General features: G+C 41.0%; 1 protein-coding gene across 2 annotated transcripts in view; it reads left to right on the top strand.

Annotated features, from left to right (window-relative positions):
* The first annotated feature begins 11,777 nt into the window (after positions 1-11,777).
* Faxc (failed axon connections homolog, metaxin like GST domain containing) overlaps positions 11,778-19,635 on the top strand; it is a 74,479-nt gene continuing 66,621 nt past the window's right edge. The window contains exon 1 of one of the 2 annotated variants that reach the window (XM_048812925.1): positions 11,778-11,783. The gene's annotated coding sequence lies outside the window, so the exon portion shown is untranslated. Of the gene's footprint in view, positions 11,784-19,581; positions 19,604-19,635 lie in introns of those variants that run through there. The other variant, XM_048812973.1, reaches the window with a different exon arrangement.

Genomic DNA, 19,635 nt, shown 5'->3' with positions numbered 1-19,635 from the left:
ATTACACAGCCAGAAAAGTGGAGGCAAGATCTGAATCCAGGCAGTCTGATTCCTGATCCTGTGTACTTCACCCCTTTTATAGTTGTACCTATTTTGCATGCCATATGTTGTCACAGTAGTAGCATAAGCACCACAACTGTATTATTATTGTGCATTTGAATTGTTTGTGTGCAGTGTAGGGTAGCATCTTCAAAAGCACTTGAATCAAGCAAAGCTTTACGAATTTAGAGGGTGGACTATTTGCCTCAGTTTTCTTAAAAGCTTCATTGCTCTTCTATGACTAAAATAACTTCATACTACCAATTGCAACTTAATCAAATGCTTTGAAACCCTAGAGAAAGTTGTATACTTACTTTCTATATTAGAGATGTAGGTTTTACTCTTAATGATAAAGAAAAACGCTGAATTAAAATATTGCACATCAAAAATAGTTAAGCCAAAAAGTCAAACTTTTGGACACTATTTGAAGTATCCCTTTGTTGCATGCTAGGGACACTCAAGAGGGCCTGTGTTATAGTTGACTTGGAATATACAAGACATTGAAGCATCAACTAGAAATTTTGAGACTGCTCCGTAACCAGATGCAAGCTCAAGTCATGCTTAACTGAAAATACTGTTTAAACCTGGACTGGTGAAGTTGCCACAATTTCACAAAACATTTGCATCATTATAGGCTACAGAAGTAGATCCATAAACCTCAGAAAATGTCAATGTCAGCCGGTGCAGTGTGCAGTGACACACACCAGTAATCCCAGTGAGACTCAGAAAGCTAAAGCAGGAGGATCGACAGTTCAAAACCAGCCTCAGCAATTGAGAGAGGCCCTAAGCAGTTTAGTGAGACCCTGCCTCAAAATGGAAAATGAAGGGGCTGGGGCTGTAGCTCATTGGTTAAGTACCCCTGGTACTAAAAAAAAAAAAAGAAAAGAAAAAGAAAGAAAACATCAATAATGCAGAAATAAAAGTGGAGACAAGATCAAATGGAGGTGTTAGGGAAAACAATACATTATTGATTTTAATCATTTGCAACGTGACTCTTTAAGAAGGGAGATTCTTGCCAGTGGTGCTGGCCTATAGTCCCAGCGGCTCAGGACACTGAGGCAGGAGGGTTGCCAAGTTCAAAGCCAGCCTCAGCAACTTAGCAAGGCACTAAAACAACTTAGAGAAAGCATGTCTCTAGATAAAATATTAAAAATGGCTGGGGATGTGGCTCAGTGGTTAAACACCCCTGTGTTTGATCCCTGGTACACCCTCCACCAAAAAACAAAGAAAGGAGATTCTTGCTGGGAACGATGGCCACACCTGTGTTCCCAGCTACTCCAGAGGCTGAGGAAGGAGGATCACAAATTCAAGACCAGCTTCAGCAATTTAGCAAGAACTTGTCTAAAAATAAAAGGTCTGGGGATATAGCTCAGTGGTAAAATGCCCCGGGTTCATTTCCCAACACTGGGGGGAGGAGGAAGAAGGTGGAATCTTGATTATTATTAATAAAATACAAATGGCATTCAAGCCTTTTCTGTATCAAAAAAGCATTCTGACACCCTTTGTATGAAAATCAAGCAAAAATATTGATAATGTCATCAAGAAACCTCTTGTATCCCGGTGAAAAAAGGATGCAACTCATAGAAAGCCACTGTCTAGGGAATAAAAGGCACCAATTGGACCCAAAGGAAAAAAAAATTATCAAGACTGTGGTGTCAAGAGATGAAAATGGAGACGAAAGTTATAAGATAAATATTGACATAATATGTTACTCCTTCAGCTAGATTTTTGAATCCTTGTTTCTCTTGAGGAACAATATCTAATGGACAGAGAACTCACTAACATATCCTAAGTTCTCTACCCCTTTCCTGTTAAACCAGCTCAGTATTTGAGGTCCATAGACAGGTAGGTTTCTGAGGTTTCAGGAACTACCAACATAGGGAGCAAAATTGTGGGTTTGTGTGTGTGTGTGTGTGTACATACATTTTAAAATATTGATTGATTGATTGATTGATGAGAATATCCCCCATCTTTCATTAGAGTCTCACAAGGGTCTTTGACCTCAGAAAGGTTAAAATACTCCACTGGGAATACATAGTCTACATTCCAGAAATATTCAGGAAAAGGAAAATATTACTCTTATCTTTTCTGTATATACAGTAAAAGTGAATATGAAGGCTGTCAAAAGTTGTGAAAGCCAGCATCACAATATCAGACCTTAAGTCATACTACACAGCTATAATAACAAAAATGGCATGATATTGGCACCAAATCACATGTAGACCAATGGTACAGAATAGAAGACACAGAGACAAACCCACATAAATAGAGTTATTGCATCACTAGACAAAGGTGCCAATAACATACATTGGGAAAATGTTAGCTTCTTCAACAAATGGTGTTGGGAAAACCAGAAATCCAAATGTAGCTAAATGAAATTAAGCCAACTTGAAGTGGATTAAGGACCTAGCAGTAGACCAGAGATCCTGTGCCTACTAGAAAAAGTAGGACCAACTCTCTACCATGTTGGCTCAGGAACCGAATTCCTAAAGTGTAAAAAGTAAAATCAAGAATCAATAAATGGAATAGTATCAAACTCAAAAGTTCTTCACAGCAAAGGAAACAATCAAGAATGTGAAGAGAGAGTCTACAGACTGGGAGAAAATCCTTGCCACCTGTACCTCAGATATAGCATTAATCTCTGGGATATAAAAAAGAACTCAAAAAACTTAATACCAAAAAAATAAATAAATAAAAAGCCCAAATAACCCAATCAATAAATGGACAAAGGAACTGAACAGATACTTCTCAGAAGAAGAAATACAAAAGGTCAAAAAGTATATTAAAAAATGTTCAGCATCTCTACCAATTAGATAAATGAAAATTAAAACTACACTGAGATTTCATCTCACCCTGGTCAGAAGAGCAGTTATCAAGAATACAAAGTAACAATAACTATTGGCGAGGATGAGGGGAAAAAGATTTACTCATACATTGCTGGTGGGACTGCAAATTGGTAGGGTGGAAAGCAGTGTGGAGATTTCTCAGAAAACTTGGAATGGAACCACTATTTGACTGAGTTATCCCACTCCTCAATTTATACCCAAAGGACTTACAATCAGCATACTTCAGTGATGTAGCCTCATCAATGTTTATAGCAGCTCAATTCACAATAGCCAAGCTGTGGAACCAACCTAGTACCTTCAACAGATGAATGGATAAAGAAAATGTATATTTATACAATGGAATATTAGCTATAAAGAAGAATGAAATAGCATATCATGCTATGTGAAATAAGCCAATTAAAAAAAAAAACAAAGGCCGAATATACTCTCTGATAAGTGGATGCTAACACATAATAAGAGGGAAGAATGGGAGAAGTTCACTGGATTAAACAAAGAGGAATAAAGGGAAGGAAGGGAAAGGGGAATAGGAAAGACAGTAGAATGAATTAGACATAGATTTCCTATGTTCCTATATGAATACACAACCAGTGTAACTCCACATCATGTATGACCACAAGAATGGGAATATATTCCATGTATGTATAGTATGTCAAAATACATTCCAGTGTCATGTATAACCAAAAAGAACAAATTTAAAAAGTCGTGAAAGCCAAAAACTGGGACAGGATTTAAAATCGCCTCTTTTTAAGGGTGTGTGTGTGTGTGTTTTTTTTTTTTTATGGTACTGGGGATTGAACTCAGGGGCACTTAACCACTGAGCCATACCCCCAGCCCTTTTTATTTTTTATCTAGAGACAGGATCTTGCTAAGTTGCTGAAGCTGGCTTTGAACTTGTGATTCTGTTGCCTCGGCCTCCTAAGTTGCATACACAAATGTACCCAGTGCTTTTTTTTTTAATATTTATTTTTTAGTTGTAGTTGGACACAATATCTTTATTTTATCTATTTATTTTTATGTGGTGCTGAGGATGAACCCAGGACCTTGCACATGCTAGGCGAGCGCTCTACTGCTGAGCCACAACCTCAGCCCCATACCCAGTGCTTTTTTGAGTATTCTTTTGAAATAGAATTGGAGAGACTTTCTGAGATTCTATTTAGACTTGGTTTTGTCCAAATGGGATCACAGAAGGCCAATCTGGATTCATTAACAGATTTAGACAAGGCTTAAGGAACTTCAACTCAGCAATTTAAAGAATAACAGGTTTTAAATAGAGATTATTAGATAAAGGTAGAGTGTCAAGACATGTGGATGGATGGATTCACAGAAGTGAGGACGAATGAGAGATGAATACAGTGTCAACCAAGAGTCTGTGGGCGGGAAGGGGGAAGATGGCGGCGAGGGGAGTGCATTACCCCCGTGTGCTGCTTCACTGTGTGGGAGTATGACAAGTCAGGACGGCTAAAGGATATCTTGTTAGGAATTTCCAGCAATAGTGGGGTGCTCCGGAACCTGGAGGAAGGATTTCCATCGCACGAGGATCGGCTACGGGGACTCAAACGCGAGAGGTTTGTCGCACGGAGGGTAACTGCTTATTCAGCAAATCGCCCCGCGGCGAAAGTCTGCAGTGTGCGCTGGGATAGAGACGCAGGGTTACAGCGCTGCAGTTTCTGCCAGCCGCGCAAGCACCGTACTCAGGGCTGAATTCTGGGTTCCAGACGGGGGAAGGAAGCGGTCCTTCTCGGTTCTACACACCGGTCAGTCCACAGAGGAGGCCAGCAGCCACCATCTTGGTAAACTGACGTCACGTCCCCTGTTTTCGACTGACCGCAACTCATTCAGCCATAGATCAGGTAATTCCAGGCTACAATTCGCCTGTGGCTTGCAAACAGATTGCTAGGGTTCTGCGCCTGGGTGCTTCTAAGAACCTGAGCCTATCGGAGCGAACGCCGAGCGCGGGGCGCCCGAGTTCCGGCTCCCGGAACCGCCCCGCGGAGGCTGCTTCATGAACCCTGCTCCTATCAGAGCATACAACAAGCACTAAGCAGCCGAACTCCGGCTCCCGGAACTGAGCCCGCGGGGACTGCTTCTTGGAGCTTACACGTGTTCGGAGAGGCCGAGCTTACACCGAGTTCGGAGAGGCCGAGTTCCGGCTCCCGGAACTTCCCTGGGCCGGGGCTGGGAGCCCGCGGAAACTGCTTCTCGGTAGGGGTCCTGCCGAGGGCCGGACAGGACTCACCCGTTGCTTTGGTTGCCCGGCAAAGGGAACGAAAGGCTGACATTCGCATACGATATCAACATGGCAGAGATCTGATGTCAGCAGAAAGCGGCGGAGGAGAGAACTCCATCAATACCAGCGGTGACATAAGCAGTTGGTCTCCTGGTAGGGGGGGTGAGGCACAGTCACCTGAGCCTCCTCAATTTGTCGTTGAGCCAGAGGGGAGAAGCCGGGCCGCCGCCAGCGCCCGGAGCAGGCCCAGCGGCTCGCCAGCGTGGTGACCGCGTGACCCCAATTGGAGAGGGGGTGGGAGCGGAGCCGCCACTTGCACCCGCAAGGTGGGCAGACCCGCGACCCAGGGGTACATGGGCGTGGTAGGAGGGGCAGGGCAGAGCCGCTGTTCGCGCTTGCAAGGTAAACAGACCTGTGACAGCCGGGCGGGTCAGGCCCAGTGGCCTGCCAGTGTGGTACACATGTCACCCCAACTGGAGTAGGGGCAGAGCAGATCCTTCTCCCACGCCCGGATCAGGCCCTGCCGGTGGGGTGGTCACGTGACCCAAATTGGTGTGGGGGCGGAGCGGAACCGCCACTCGTGCCCGCAGGGTGAGCAGACCAGTGATCAAACTGCAGATCAAACCCAGGGGTCCGCAGGCGTGGTAGGAGGGGCAGGGCAGATCCGCTGCCCGCGCCTCCAAGGTAGGCAGACCTACAACAGACCGGCGGATCAGGCCCAGGAGCCTGCCGGCGTGGTACAAACACCACCCTAATTGGAGTAGTGACAGAACAGAGTCGCCGCCCGTGCCAGGAACAGGCCCAGCGTCCTGCAGGCGGGGTAGTCACGACACCCCATTTGGAATAGGGGCAGAGTAGAACCGCCGCCCGTGTCTGCAGGGTAGGCAAACCTGCAACCGACTGGCGGATCAGAACCGGTGGCCTGCCGGCGTGGTACACTCCTCACCCCAATTGGAGTAGGGGCAGAACAGAGCCGCCGCCAGTTCCCAGAACAGGCACAGCGACCTGCTGGCGTGGTAGCCACGACACCCCAATTGAAATAAGGAGACAGCAGAGCCGCCGCCCGCACCTGCAGGAAAGATACGCAAGCAGTATGAAAAGACAAGGAAAGAAAGGACCACAAGCAATGCAGGTCAACGCAACTTTAGAAGAGGTAACAGCTGCAGCAGATGGAATGTCAGATAAAGAATTCAGGATATACATGCTTCAGATGATCTGGAGTATCAAGGAAGACATTAAACAGCAAAATCAGACAATGAAAGATCACTTCGACAACGAATTACGCAAACAAATCCAGGAAGCAAAGGATCAACTATACAGGGAGATAGAGGTTATAAAAAACAAACAATCAGAAATCCTAGAAATGCAGGAAGCAATAAACCAACTTAAAAACTCAATGGAGAATACTACCAGCAGAGTAGAACACTTAGAAGATAGAACATCAGACAATGAAGACAAAGTATTTCAACTGGAAAAGAACATAGACAGCTCAGCAAGACTGTTAAGAAACCATGAGCAGAACATCCAAGAAATATGGGATAACATTAAGAGACCAAACTTAAGAGTCATTGGGATACAGGAAGGTACAGAGCTCCAAACCAAAGGAATGAGCAGTCTATTCAATGAAATAATACGAGAAAACTTCCCAGACTTGAAGAATGAGACAGAATCCCAAATCCTAGAAGCCTACAGGACGCCGAATGTGCAAAATCATAAGAGATCCACACCTAGACACATTATAATGAAGATGCCCAACATACAGAATAAGGAGAGAATTTTAAAAGCTACAAGAGAAAGGAAGCAGATTACATTTAGGGGTAAGCCAATCAGGATAACAGCTGATCTTTCAACACAGACTCTGAAAGCTAGAAGATCCTGGAATAACATATTTCAAACACTGAAAGAAAATGGGTTCCAACCAAGAATTGTGTATCCAGCGAAATTAAGCTTCAGGATGGAAGATGAAATTAAAACCTTCCACGATAAACAAAAGTTTAAAGAATTCGCAGCTAGAAAACCATCTCTTCAAAACATCCTCGCCAAAGCATTACAGGAAGAGGAAATGGAAAATAACAATGAAAACCAACAGTGGGAGGTAGGACAGTAAAGGGGGGGGAAATAATCAAAGAGGAAAACAAACCATGTTTAGTAACAGAAATAAACAAATATGGCTGGAAGAACAACCCATATCTCAATAATAACCCTAAATGTTAATGGCTTAAACTCACCAATTAAGAGACACAGGCTAGTAGAATGGATCACAAAACAAGACCCAACAATATGCTGCCTACAGGAGACGCATTTGATAGGAAAAGACATACATAGGCTGAAGGTGAAAGGTTGGGAAAAATCATATCACTCATATGGACTTCGGAAACAAGCAGGAGTGTCCATACTCATATCAAATAAAATAGATTTCAAGCCAAAGTTAATCAAAAGGGATAAAGAGGGACACTACATACTGCTTAAGGGAACCATACACCAACAAGACATAACAATCATAAATATTTATGCCCCAAACAATGGTGCAGCTATGTTCGTCAAACAAACTCTTCTCAAGTTCAAGAGTCTAATAGACCACCATACCATAATCATGGGAGACTTCAACACACCTCTCTCGCCACTGGACAGATCTTCCAAACAAAAGTTGAATAAGGAAACTATAGAACTCAATAACACTATTAATAACCTAGACCTAATTGACATATATAGAGTATACCACCCAACATCAAGCAGTTACACTTTTTTCTCAGCAGCACATGGATCCTTCTCAAAAATAGATCATATATTATGTCACAGGGCAACTCTTAGACAATATAAAGGAGTAGAGATAATACCATGCATCTTATCTGATCATAATGGAATGAAACTGAAAATCAACGATAAAAGAAGGAAGGAAAAAGCATACATCACTTGGAGAATGAACAATAGGTTACTGAATGATCAATGGGTTATAGAAGACATCAAGGAGGAAATTAAAAAATTCTTAGAGATAAATGAAAACACAGACACAACATATCGGAATCTATGGGACACATTGAAAGCAGTTCTAAGAGGAAAATTCATTGCTTGGAGTTCATTCCTTAAAAAAAGAAAAAACCAACAAATAAATGATCTCATACTTCATCTCAAAATCCTTGAAAAAGAAGAGCAAAACAACAGCAAAAGAAGTAGAAGGCAAGAAATAATTAAAATCAGAGCTGAAATTAATGAAATCGAAACAAAAGAAACAATTGAAAAAATTGACAAAACTAAAAGTTGGTTCTTTGAAAAAATAAACAAAATCGACAGACCCTTAGCGATGCTAGCGAAGAGAAGAAGAGAGAGAACTCAAATTACTAGCATACGGGATGAAAAAGGCAATATCACAACAGACACTTCAGAAATACAGAAGATAATCAAAAACTATTTTGAATCCTTATACTCCAATAAATTAGAAGATAGTGAAGGCATAGATAAATTTCTTAAGTCATATGATCTGCCCAGATTGAGTCAGGAGGATATAGACAACCTAAACAGACCAATATCAATTGAGGAAATAGAAGAAACCATCAAAAGACTACCAACTAAGAAAAGCCCAGGACCGGATGGGTATACAGCAGAGTTTTACAAAACCTTTAAAGAGGAACTAATACCAATACTTTTCAAGCTACTTCAGGAAATAGAAAAAGAGGGAGAACTTCCAAATTCATTCTACGAGGCCAACATCACCCTGATACCTAAACCAGACAAAGACACTTCAAAGAAAGAAAACTACAGACCAATATCTCTAATGAACCTAGATGCAAAAATCCTCAATAAAATTCTGGCGAATCGGATACAAAAACATATCAAAAAAATTGTGCACCATGATCAAGTAGGATTCATCCCTGGGATGCAAGGCTGGTTCAATATACGGAAATCAATAAATGTTATTCACCACATCAATAGACTTAAAAATAAGAACCATATGATCATCTCGATAGATGCGGAAAAAGCATTCGACAAAGTACAGCATCCCTTTATGTTCAAAACTCTAGAAAAACTAGGGATAACAGGAACATACCTCAATATTGTAAAAGCAATCTATGCTAAGCCTCAGGCTAGCATCATTCTGAATGGAGAAAAACTGAAGGCATTCCCTCTAAAATCTGGAACAAGACAGGGATGCCCTCTCTCTCCACTTCTGTTCAACATAGTTCTCGAAACACTGGCCAGAGCAATTAGACAGACGAAAGAAATTAAAGGCATCAAAATAGGAAAAGAAGAACTTAAATTATCACTATTTGCAGATGATATGATTCTATACCTAGCAGACCCAAAAGGCTCTACAAAGAAACTATTAGAGCTAATAAATGAATTCAGCAAAGTGGCAGGATATAAAATCAACACGCATAAATCAAAGGCATTCCTGTATATCAGCGACAAATCCTCTGAAATGGAAATGAGGACAACCACTCCATTCACAATATCTTCAAAAAAAATAAAATACTTGGGAATCAACCTAACAAAAGAGGTGAAAGACTTATACAATGAAAACTACAGAACCCTAAAGAGAGAAATAGAAGAAGATCTTAGAAGATGGAAAAATATACCCTGTTCATGGATAGGCAGAACTAACATCATCAAAATGGCGATATTACCAAAAGTTCTCTATAGGTTTAATGCAATGCCAATCAAAATCCCAACGGCATTTCTTGTAGAAATAGAGAAAGCAATCATGAAATTCATATGGAAAAATAAAAGACCCAGAATAGCAAAAACAATGCTAAGCAGGAAGTGTGAATCAGGCGGTATAGCGATACCAGACTTCAAACTATACTACAGAGCAATAGTAACAAAAACAGCATGGTACTGGTACCAAAACAGGCGGGTGGACCAATGGTACAGAATAGAGGACACAGAAACCAATCCACAAAACTACAACTATCTTATATTTGATAAAGGGGCTAAAAGCATGCAATGGAGGAAGGATAGCATCTTCAACAAATGGTGCTGGGAAAACTGGAAATCCATATGCAACAAAATGAAACTGAATCCCTTTCTCTCGCCATGCACAAAAGTTAATTCAAAATGGATCAAGGAGCTTGATATCAAATCAGAGACACGCCGTCTGATAGAAGAAAAAGTTGGCTACGATCTACATACTGTGGGGTCGGGCTCCAAATTCCTCAATAGGACACCCATAGCACAAAAGTTAATAACTAGAATCAACAAATGGGACTTACTCAAACTAAAAAGTTTTTTCTCAGCAAAAGAAACAATAAGAGAGGTAAATAGGGAGCCTACACCCTGGGAACAAATCTTTACTCCTCACACTTCAGATAGAGCCCTAATATCCAGAGTATACAAAGAACTCAAAAAATTAGACAATAAGAGAACAAACAACCCAATCAACAAATGGGCCAAGGACCTGAACAGACACTTCTCAGAGGAGGACATACAGTCAATCAACAAGTACATGAAAAAATGCTCACCATCTCTAGCTGTCAGAGAAATGCAAATCAAAACCACCCTAAGATACCATCTCACTCCAGTAAGATTGGCAGCCATTATGAAGTCAAACAACAACAAGTGCTGGCGAGGATGTGGGGAAAAGGGTACACTTGTACATTGCTGGTGGGACTGCAAATTGGTGCAGCCAATTTGGAAAGCAGTATGGAGATTTCTTGGAAAGCTGGGAATGGAGCCACCATTTGACCCAGCTATTCCCCTTCTTGGTCTATTCCCTAAAGACCTAAAAAGAGCATGCTACAGGGACACTGCTACATCGATGTTCATAGCAGCACAGTTCACAATAGCAAGACTGTGGAACCAACCTAGATGCCCTTCAATAGACGAATGGATAAAAAAAATGTGGCATTTATACACAATGGAGTATTACTCTGCATTAAAAAATGACAAAATCATAGAATTTACAGGGAAATGGATGGCATTAGAGCAGATTATGCTAAGTGAAGCTAGCCAATCCCTAAAAAACAAATGCCAAATGTCTTCTTTGATATAAGGAGAGTAACTAAGAACAGAGTAGGGACGAAGAGCAGGAGAAGAAGATTAACATTTAACAGGGATGAGAGGTGGGAGGGAAAGGGAGAGAGAAGGGAAATTGCATGGTAATGGAAGGAGACCCTCAGGGTTATACAGTGGAGGGGGTAGAGAGAGAGGAGGGGAGGGGAGGGGAGAGGTGGGGAGGGGGGAGGGTGGAGGATGGGAAAGGCAGCGGAGCACAACAGACACTAGGATGGCAATTTGTAAATCAATGGATGTGAAACTGATGTGATTCTGCTATCTGTGTATGGGGTGAGGGGGGGAGTTCATAACCCACTTGAATCAAAGTGTGGAATATGATATGTCAAGAAATTTGTAATGTTTTGAACAACCCACAATAAAAAAAATTAAAAAAAAAAAAAAAAAAGAGTCTGTGGGCACTGCTTTTGTGCACCAGGACATCCAAGCAGCTTGGCTCCTGCCTGAGTCCACCTAAACTCACACACACCAAATAGCAGCACCCAGATCCTCTGTACAGTGACCAGGCCTCAGTTTGCCTGCCTGAGCATGAACAAAACTTGCATTTTGAACCCAGAACTTTCCCTGAGAACCATAATGAAGGCTGAAGCTAACTCTTCTGGAAGCAGGTGTCTCTGTGCTCCTTAGATGCCACCTTTCTCTGACAACAATCAGCTAAGGCCCAGGTCACTGGTACTCCATGAGCCTGCAAGGGCCAGATGGTTTTGCCATTCCTGCAGCCAAATAAGGATCATAGATATCCCCATCACTGCCCAACATAGAGACACTCCCTCCTGATTCTTTCCTGGGATTGCTCCCTAGACTCTACCTTGATTCTACTTGTCTTCCTTGACTCTATCTCCCACTGATCTGCAATTTGTCTACTCCAACCTCGTTATGGCCTCTTTCATGATGTACCAATTCCTCTACCTTATCAAGTCTTCATCCAGGTTCCCTTTACTTCTTACCTTAACTTGAAACCTGGCCTTCTTCTGAGCATGATTTCACTGGGGCCATTTTGAGAAAGAAGTTTTACATTATCTCTGAATTTCAGAGTTGGGAGGAGAGGTTCATGTCCTTTTTGCTCACTGTCATTACTCTTATGTAAATTTCATTCTTTTTCAAGCTCAGCTCTAGCTCTCCCATCCTCTATGACTCTTTTTCGCAAACCTTCTCTTCTGGTCATTTCCCTTATCTGTAAATTCTTTGTTCTTCACAAGTCTTTGTGAGTAACCCTAATGAACTGACATGGCAGATGGTTCATGTCCTACCTCATCAGTGACAGGGCATTATCTCTAGAGGCTTCTACCTCCACAGGTACACCTGACAAAGACTCTCTCCTTGATCAATCTTCAGTCAGGCCCCACTCCACCCTTCTCTCAACTAGGCCTTGAACTTTGAACTTTTGTGAACATCTTTACATCACCCAATTTGGGCAAGAATCCTACTAAGTTAGTTTAGCCCGAATCTCCCATCCTCTATACCTGATCACCCTCAATAGCTGATCAATTCCCTTCTCCATCCCCCAGGAGATATCTACCCACCCTGGTTTGCCTTCAGCAAGAATCCTATTAGGTAAGTTTAATAACAATTTTCTCTAGCCTTGATCTTCTCTTAGTAATTTTTCATCCACTGATACCCTCTCCCCCAAGACTGCTCCTTGCTACAAATTTCCACTTTTCTGTATTTGGAAATGAGCTTAATCTTACTCAATCTTTTTACTGCAGAATCCTATTATATTAGTCCCTTAAATAAGGTCTTCCTTACTATCTTTAATCAATATAAGAGTAAGTTTCTCTTTAACAAACTCTAGCACTTGAAGTCACTTAAGAATATTAAAGGGCTGGGGTTGTGGCTCAGCGGTAGAGCGCCCGCCTCCCACGTGCGAGACCCTGGGTTCGATCCTCAGCACCACATAAAAATAAATAAGTGAAATAAAGGTGTTGTGTCCAACTACAACTAAAAAATAAAATATAAAAAAAAAGAATATTAAAGTCATAGCTTTGAACATTCCATTCATAGCAGAAAGCCTTTCTAAAACAATGACAGAAAGCCAAGAAGCCTTAAAGGAAAAAAATTGAAAAATAATGAATTGGGAAAATATTTGCAAATCAATTCATAAGTAAAGAGTTATTTCTCTCCAGAGTGGTTTTCCAACTTGTTATTTTTCAATTTTTTCCCTTTATGGTTTCTTAGCTTTCTATAATTGTTTTAGAAAGGCCTTCTGCTCTGTAATCCCAGCTACATGGGAGGCTGAGGCAGGAAGATTTCAAGTTCAAGGCCAGACTCAGCAACTTAGTGAGAACCTGCCCCCCAAATTTTTTTATAAAAATATTTTTTTAAAGTACTGGGGATATAGATCAGTGGTACAGTTCAATCCCCAGTTCCCCGGGGTAGGGGTTGTTTATCCCAATTAAGAGTTCATTTAAATCAATTTTTAAAAAAACAACTAATAGGTCTGGGGTTGTGGCTCAGTGGCAGAGTGCTTGCCTATCATGTGTGAGGCACTGGGTTCGATTCTCAGCATGACATAAAATAAATAAATAAAATAAGGGTCCATTGACAACTAAAAAAAATATTAAAAAAACACCTAATAGCCCGATACAAAATGAACAGTTCACAGAAAAGCGAATACAAATGCATCTTTCAAAATATTTCCAGGTGCAGAGGTGCACACCTGTAATCCCAGTGACTTGGGAGACTGAGACAGGATTGCAAGTTTGAGGCCAGCCTCAGCAACTTAGTAAGGCCCTAAGCAACTTAGCAAGATTCTGTCTCAAAATAAAAAATAAAAAAAAGGGGCTAAGGAATGTAGGTCAGTGTTACAGTGCTTTGCCTAGCATGTGTGAGATCCTGGTTTGATGTGTAGTATTGCAAAATAATAACAACAACAACAACAATAATAAACAACTATAAGAAGACACTGCCTTCTCACTTTCAAATTGTGAGTGATTAAACTATTTAAGAATATCTGACAGAGTTACATATGAGGAAACAGACACTTCAAAACTATGGAGAGTACCATTTTTCAAGCCTGACTTCTGCCTCCTCAATACTTGATTGTGTACACCCATTGCTGTAGTCTGGATGTGGTTTTCCCCTGAGTTTGTCAGTATTTGGAAGTGGTGTGGAACATTCAAGGAAGGCTAGTGGGAGGGTTTTAGGTCATTGGAAGGTATATTTGTTTCCTGGAATGATTTTTTAAAATTTTTTTATTTGCTCTTCTTAGATATACAAAATAGTAGAACGTATTTTGACATGTTATATATACATGGAGCACAACTTGTTTTAATTAGGATCCCATTCTTGTGGTTGTACATGTTGTGGAGTTTCACTGGCTGTGTATTCATAGATGAACATAGGAAAGTTATGTCTGATTCATTCTACTGTCTTTCCTATTGGAGTAATTTCTTGCAAGAACAAGTTGTTATAAAAGCCTGAGCCCAATCCCTGACTCTCTGGCTTCCTCCAGAAAAATGTGATCCCTTTCTCCTGCATATGTTCCTCTCATCTGCCAGCGGAGGCTGTTCAGACATTCAGCCTCCAAAACAGAGCAAAGTAACTTTTCTTTATAAAGTATTTTGTTAGGTCAGTAATGTCTGCTCTGCTGGATAAATTCATGTTACTTGGCTTTTGGGGAGCATATGACTATTGATCCCACCCTTCATTTTCTTGGAACTCTCTCTTTCTTTGACTTCTGTAGCTCCAACACCTGTCTGGGTTCCCTCCTGCCTCTGTTTCCTGGATGGGTGTCTCTTCCTTTGTCATCCTTTAAATGTGTCTTATCAGGGTTCTGTTCTTTGCAGTAGCAAACTAACACACTACCCAAACCCAAAATGTCCTAAACTCTTCTCACCACCCATTTCTTATTTGCCCCTCACTCATTTGAATCCAGTTATTATTTGCACAACTTTTCTCAGCACTGAGTTAATATGCAAGACGTACCATCTGAGACTTGCTTAATGCTTTAGAAAATACTCAATTACAGTGAATCAGAAAGTATATAAGCAAGTTACCTAATGGTGACAAAGTGCTTCTCAGCTATAATGTTGATTTGGGATTCAAGGTCTACCTCTTCCATGTGCAGGACCAATATTAAATAGTTTCTCCCAAAATCAAACCAAGAAAACAGAAGCTTTACAGTAAAATTAAGATCAACGTTATCAATTAAATTGTTAATTTTTGAATAATGCAGACACATTTTAATAAAATAGCATGGCAAGTTTCATTTTGTAAAACCAGAAATAGTGCCAGTATCACATCCACTTATTATCACAGAAGCAGGGCCTTAAATCTTGTAAGGTATATTTAAAAACATGAAGTATAACATCATTGTGAGAAAACTTTTTCTAGTATAAATTAAATTTGTCCAGTATAAATTAAATTTGTAGTTGCTCATTTGTTTATGCTCTTTGTATTGGTGCCTGAGAAATATGCCACAATATCGTTAATTGCCCAGGCAGGAAAACAGAGGCTAGATGAGTCACCTATTGTTCGCCCTCTCTCTTCCCTTCTTTTACCCTTCCCTTCTTGCATCTCTCCTGCCCCATAACTTCCTCCCTCAGCCCCTCACACTTGGGCATCAGATATCTTTTACTCTCTGTTTTAGCTGCTCTTTTAGCATCTTGGTTCATTTTCTATTTCTTAGTTTATTGCTGTCTGAATCCTTTTATCTGTATGTGATAGTCAAACTAATTTAAAACATGGTGGCTTGATTGGATTAACTAGGAGCCATCCAACATTGTCAGAGTTCTTTATCTTCCTCATAAACCAGTAGTATAGATAATGGTTACTCAAAATGTGATCTGGTATCACCAGGAAGTGGATTAAACATGCAGAATCTCAGGCCCCATCCTAGAACTACTGAGTCAGAATTTTCATGTTAACAAGTTCCCTCATGCACAAGTGTTTCAGCAACACTGATTTAATTGTTACTTGTTTGCTTACCATGGTAGAGCCTCAAGCAATACACATGCACTTTAAAATTTAGAAAACTGATTTGGTTGTCCCTTGATATTGTCATGGCAAGGCTGCAGATCCATGATACATGCACAAGGCATAGCAATAGAATTTTTTCTGAAGCTGCCTTTCTCAAAAGATGACAATATAACTAATAGGCATTTGAAGTTTTGTAGTCATTCAATTCAGACACTTTAAAATCAAGGCCCAGACTGATAGCATAAGGAAGGAATACCATGGACAGTGCTCCAGCTCTCAGTGGTTGGCCTGAGAGACAATGTAGATAATTGAAAGCCCACAAGGCCCAGGGTGAGACATGCTTTAGTTTAAATCTTGGCTGTATCAGTACCTAGCTCTGGAAATTGAGATACTTAATTGGCCCCCTGGGCTTCAGTTTTATCATTTGTAAAATTGGGATGAAAATATTTTTCTTGTTTTGAAAATCACTGAACAAAATACGTATCACTAGACTAGACAGGCAGGTGTTCAATTAGTTTCTTCCCTTTTCAATACCTCAAAGTTGGTTTTAAAAAGTCCTTGATAAATAAACTTGGCCTCTAACTTGGAACTAATGTCTGTAATTGTGACACCAAGACTGTCAAAATCAGTGGTGGTGGCGGTAGCAGTGGAGTAAAGATGCCCATTCTGGCTCCTGAAATCTTCATACCATCTCACTAGCTGGTGGAGCCTGGGCAGGTGAGCAGAAGCACACTTGAACTGCAGAGCCTGGGACTTGGCTTTCCACCAGGACTTCTCATGAGCCATTCTTTGAAGAGTCATCTCCCCGGCATCTCTTGTTAACCTAGCTCTGCTTAGTTCCCCTCTGCTAAGTTCATTATATCAGCATCATCCGATGCCCTTGAACTTTGGGTTCTCCTGTATCTGGCTGGATTACACTCCTACAGAGTAGCTTTTCCCTTGAGACTGAGTCTGACTTGAAAGATCTGTCTGAGGCTCAAGCTGCAGCTGGGCCTCATAACTGTACCTGTATTCTGTGTTCCCCATTTTGATGTTCTGATACCAAATGTTTGCCCAATTCTTAGCTGTGTTTACTTCTCAGAGTTTATTCTGCCTCCTTTCATCTTAAACAGCACTAGAAATAATCATCGTTGTCTGCTATGTCATAGACCTAATAGCTAAAATTTAACCTCCATCAGAGTGTTTAAGATTATATTTTAGCTTCTCTCATGGGATTTTACTTTACCTATACCTGCTTAGACAAGATGTTCACTGCAGTGAATCTCTGAAAATTTAAACCATATTTGAGTCAAAGACCAGATAATGTTTAACAAGGACGTAAATATTTCCAGGAAGCAGCAGTCAGCCAACCCACCTCCATGAGTGGGTGAGACAGATTTGCCCAGCAAAGCAATTGTTTTTTTTTTTTTTTAAATTTTTTTTATTGGTTGTTCAAAACATTATAAAGCTCTTGACATATCATATTTCATACATTAGATTCAAGTTGGTTATGAACTCCCAATTTTACCCCAAATACAGATTGCAGAATCACATCGGTTACACATCCACATTTTTACATAATGCTCTATTAGTAACTGTTGTATTCTGCTACCTTTCCTATCCTCTACCATCCCCCCTCCCTCCCCTCCCATCTTCTCTCTCTACCCCATCCACTGTAATTCATATTTCTCCTTGTTTATTTTCCCATTCCCCTCACAACCTCTTATATGTAATTTTGTATAACAATGAGGGTCTCCCTCCATTACCATGCAATTTCCCTTTTCTCTCCCTTTCCATCCCACCTCNTATCTAGCTCCTTGATCCACTTTGAGTTAACTTTTGTGCATGGCGAGAGGAGGGGATTCCGTTTCATTTTGTTGCATATGGATTTCCAGTTTTCCCAGCACCATTTGTTGAAGATGCTATCCTCCCTCCATTGCACGCTTTTAGCTCCTTTATCAAATATAAGATAGTTGTAGCTTTGTGGATTAGTCTCTGTGTCCTCTATTCTGTACCATTGGTCCACCCTCCTGTTTTGGTACCAGTACCATGCTGTTTTTGTTACTATTGCTCTGTAATATAGTTTTAAGTCTGGTATCGCTATACCGCCTGATTCGCACTTCCTGCTTAGAATTGCTTTTGCTATTCTGGGTCTTTTATTTTTCCATATGAATTTCATGATTCCAGCAAAGCAATTGTGAGAGTGAATTGTAGTAAGTGATTCTTTGGGGTCAACCAAGGTGTTTAAAGTTTGTTTGGTTTCTAATCTCTCTTTTCTGGACATAGGGTTTGCGTTTTTGTTGTTGTTGTTGTTTTGTTTTTTAAAAAACAGTTTGTTTACTTTAATTTTTTTTTTTTAGTTGTAGATGAACACACAGTTATCTTTATTTATTTCTAGGTGGTGCTGAGGATGGAACCCAGTGCCTCACACATGCAGAGCAGGTGCTTTACCACTGAGCCCCAGGGTTTACAGTTCTGATTGTCCCTTTTTGCCCTTTATATTGCTGCACTCAGGATAATTTATTGCCATTCCCATAGCTGGACCTAGAGACTCAAGCAAATAATTTGGTACCAAACATCAAACTTATTTTCTTTACATGTGGATTCAACATTTACTGAGAGCAAAAGCTGAGCATGAAGTGGAGAAGGCACAGATGAACCACAGAGAGGTTCCAGCCCTCTTTGTTCCTTATCCCAGAGCATTTCAGCTCTGATCCCAAACTCATCTACTCTACTTCCTATAAACAAGGCCCTGCAGCTCTCTGGCCCCTCTCCCTAGAAGGTAATCTGGTGATTACCTCAGTCATTCCATTGGGTTTCACTTCTGCAACTTGCTCAGGAAGGCTTAGTTTCAACTATACACACTACCTCTACCTCATTCCCAGTTATGACTGGAACCCTGAAGGCTGGTGTTTAGGCATCAGCCTGGATGGTCTCTCCAATCTTATCTACTTGGGGCTTACAACGTGCCCACATTTTATTAACAATTTGACTGTCCTTGCTGGTATATTGGAGGAAGTAGAAAGGAAAGGGTGGGGCCCTTTTAGCCCAGCCTTTGCTGCATCAGGCAAAAGCCTGGATTCTGCCTATATACAACCTTCCACCTTAAGAGTGATGAACCCCCATCTTCAATCCTTTATTCAGTTCCTCTAAATTTTTAAACTACCCATGTTCTTGCTAGAATTTGTGTATATATCATCAACCTTTATGACACTTGGCCTGTTCTTTGTACTCAGGAACACTTAAAAAAATGAATTCAAAGAGGGAAAAATAATTGAACACATTTTCTGCATGGGGAAGTAGGGGTGTGGTGGGGGACAAAACCTATATCAGTGAGTTTCCTGATAAAGCTTTAAAGTGTTAAGACTTTTAAGATGGGTCTGTCAGAAAATTTCTCCACCTAAAGTGCATTTTATCATTTGTCAAACACACTGCGAAGACCTAGATAATTCTTATTTTTAAAATCAGCTACGCAAATACACAGTACTTTCCGGGCGGCCACACAATCTGATGCCCGACCTTAATCCGGGCCCTCGTCCCCAGACCCCGCCTGGTGGCGTTTCCTGCCCGCATCTCCGCGCGGCCCCAGGTGAGTCCCGCGAACTCCCCGCTCTAGGGACT

Source organism: Marmota marmota, unplaced genomic scaffold (assembly GCF_001458135.2).
Source record: "Marmota marmota marmota unplaced genomic scaffold, marMar, whole genome shotgun sequence".
Classification (NCBI taxonomy): domain Eukaryota; kingdom Metazoa; phylum Chordata; class Mammalia; order Rodentia; family Sciuridae; genus Marmota; species Marmota marmota.
This window is presented reverse-complemented; position numbering and strand designations above follow the sequence as displayed.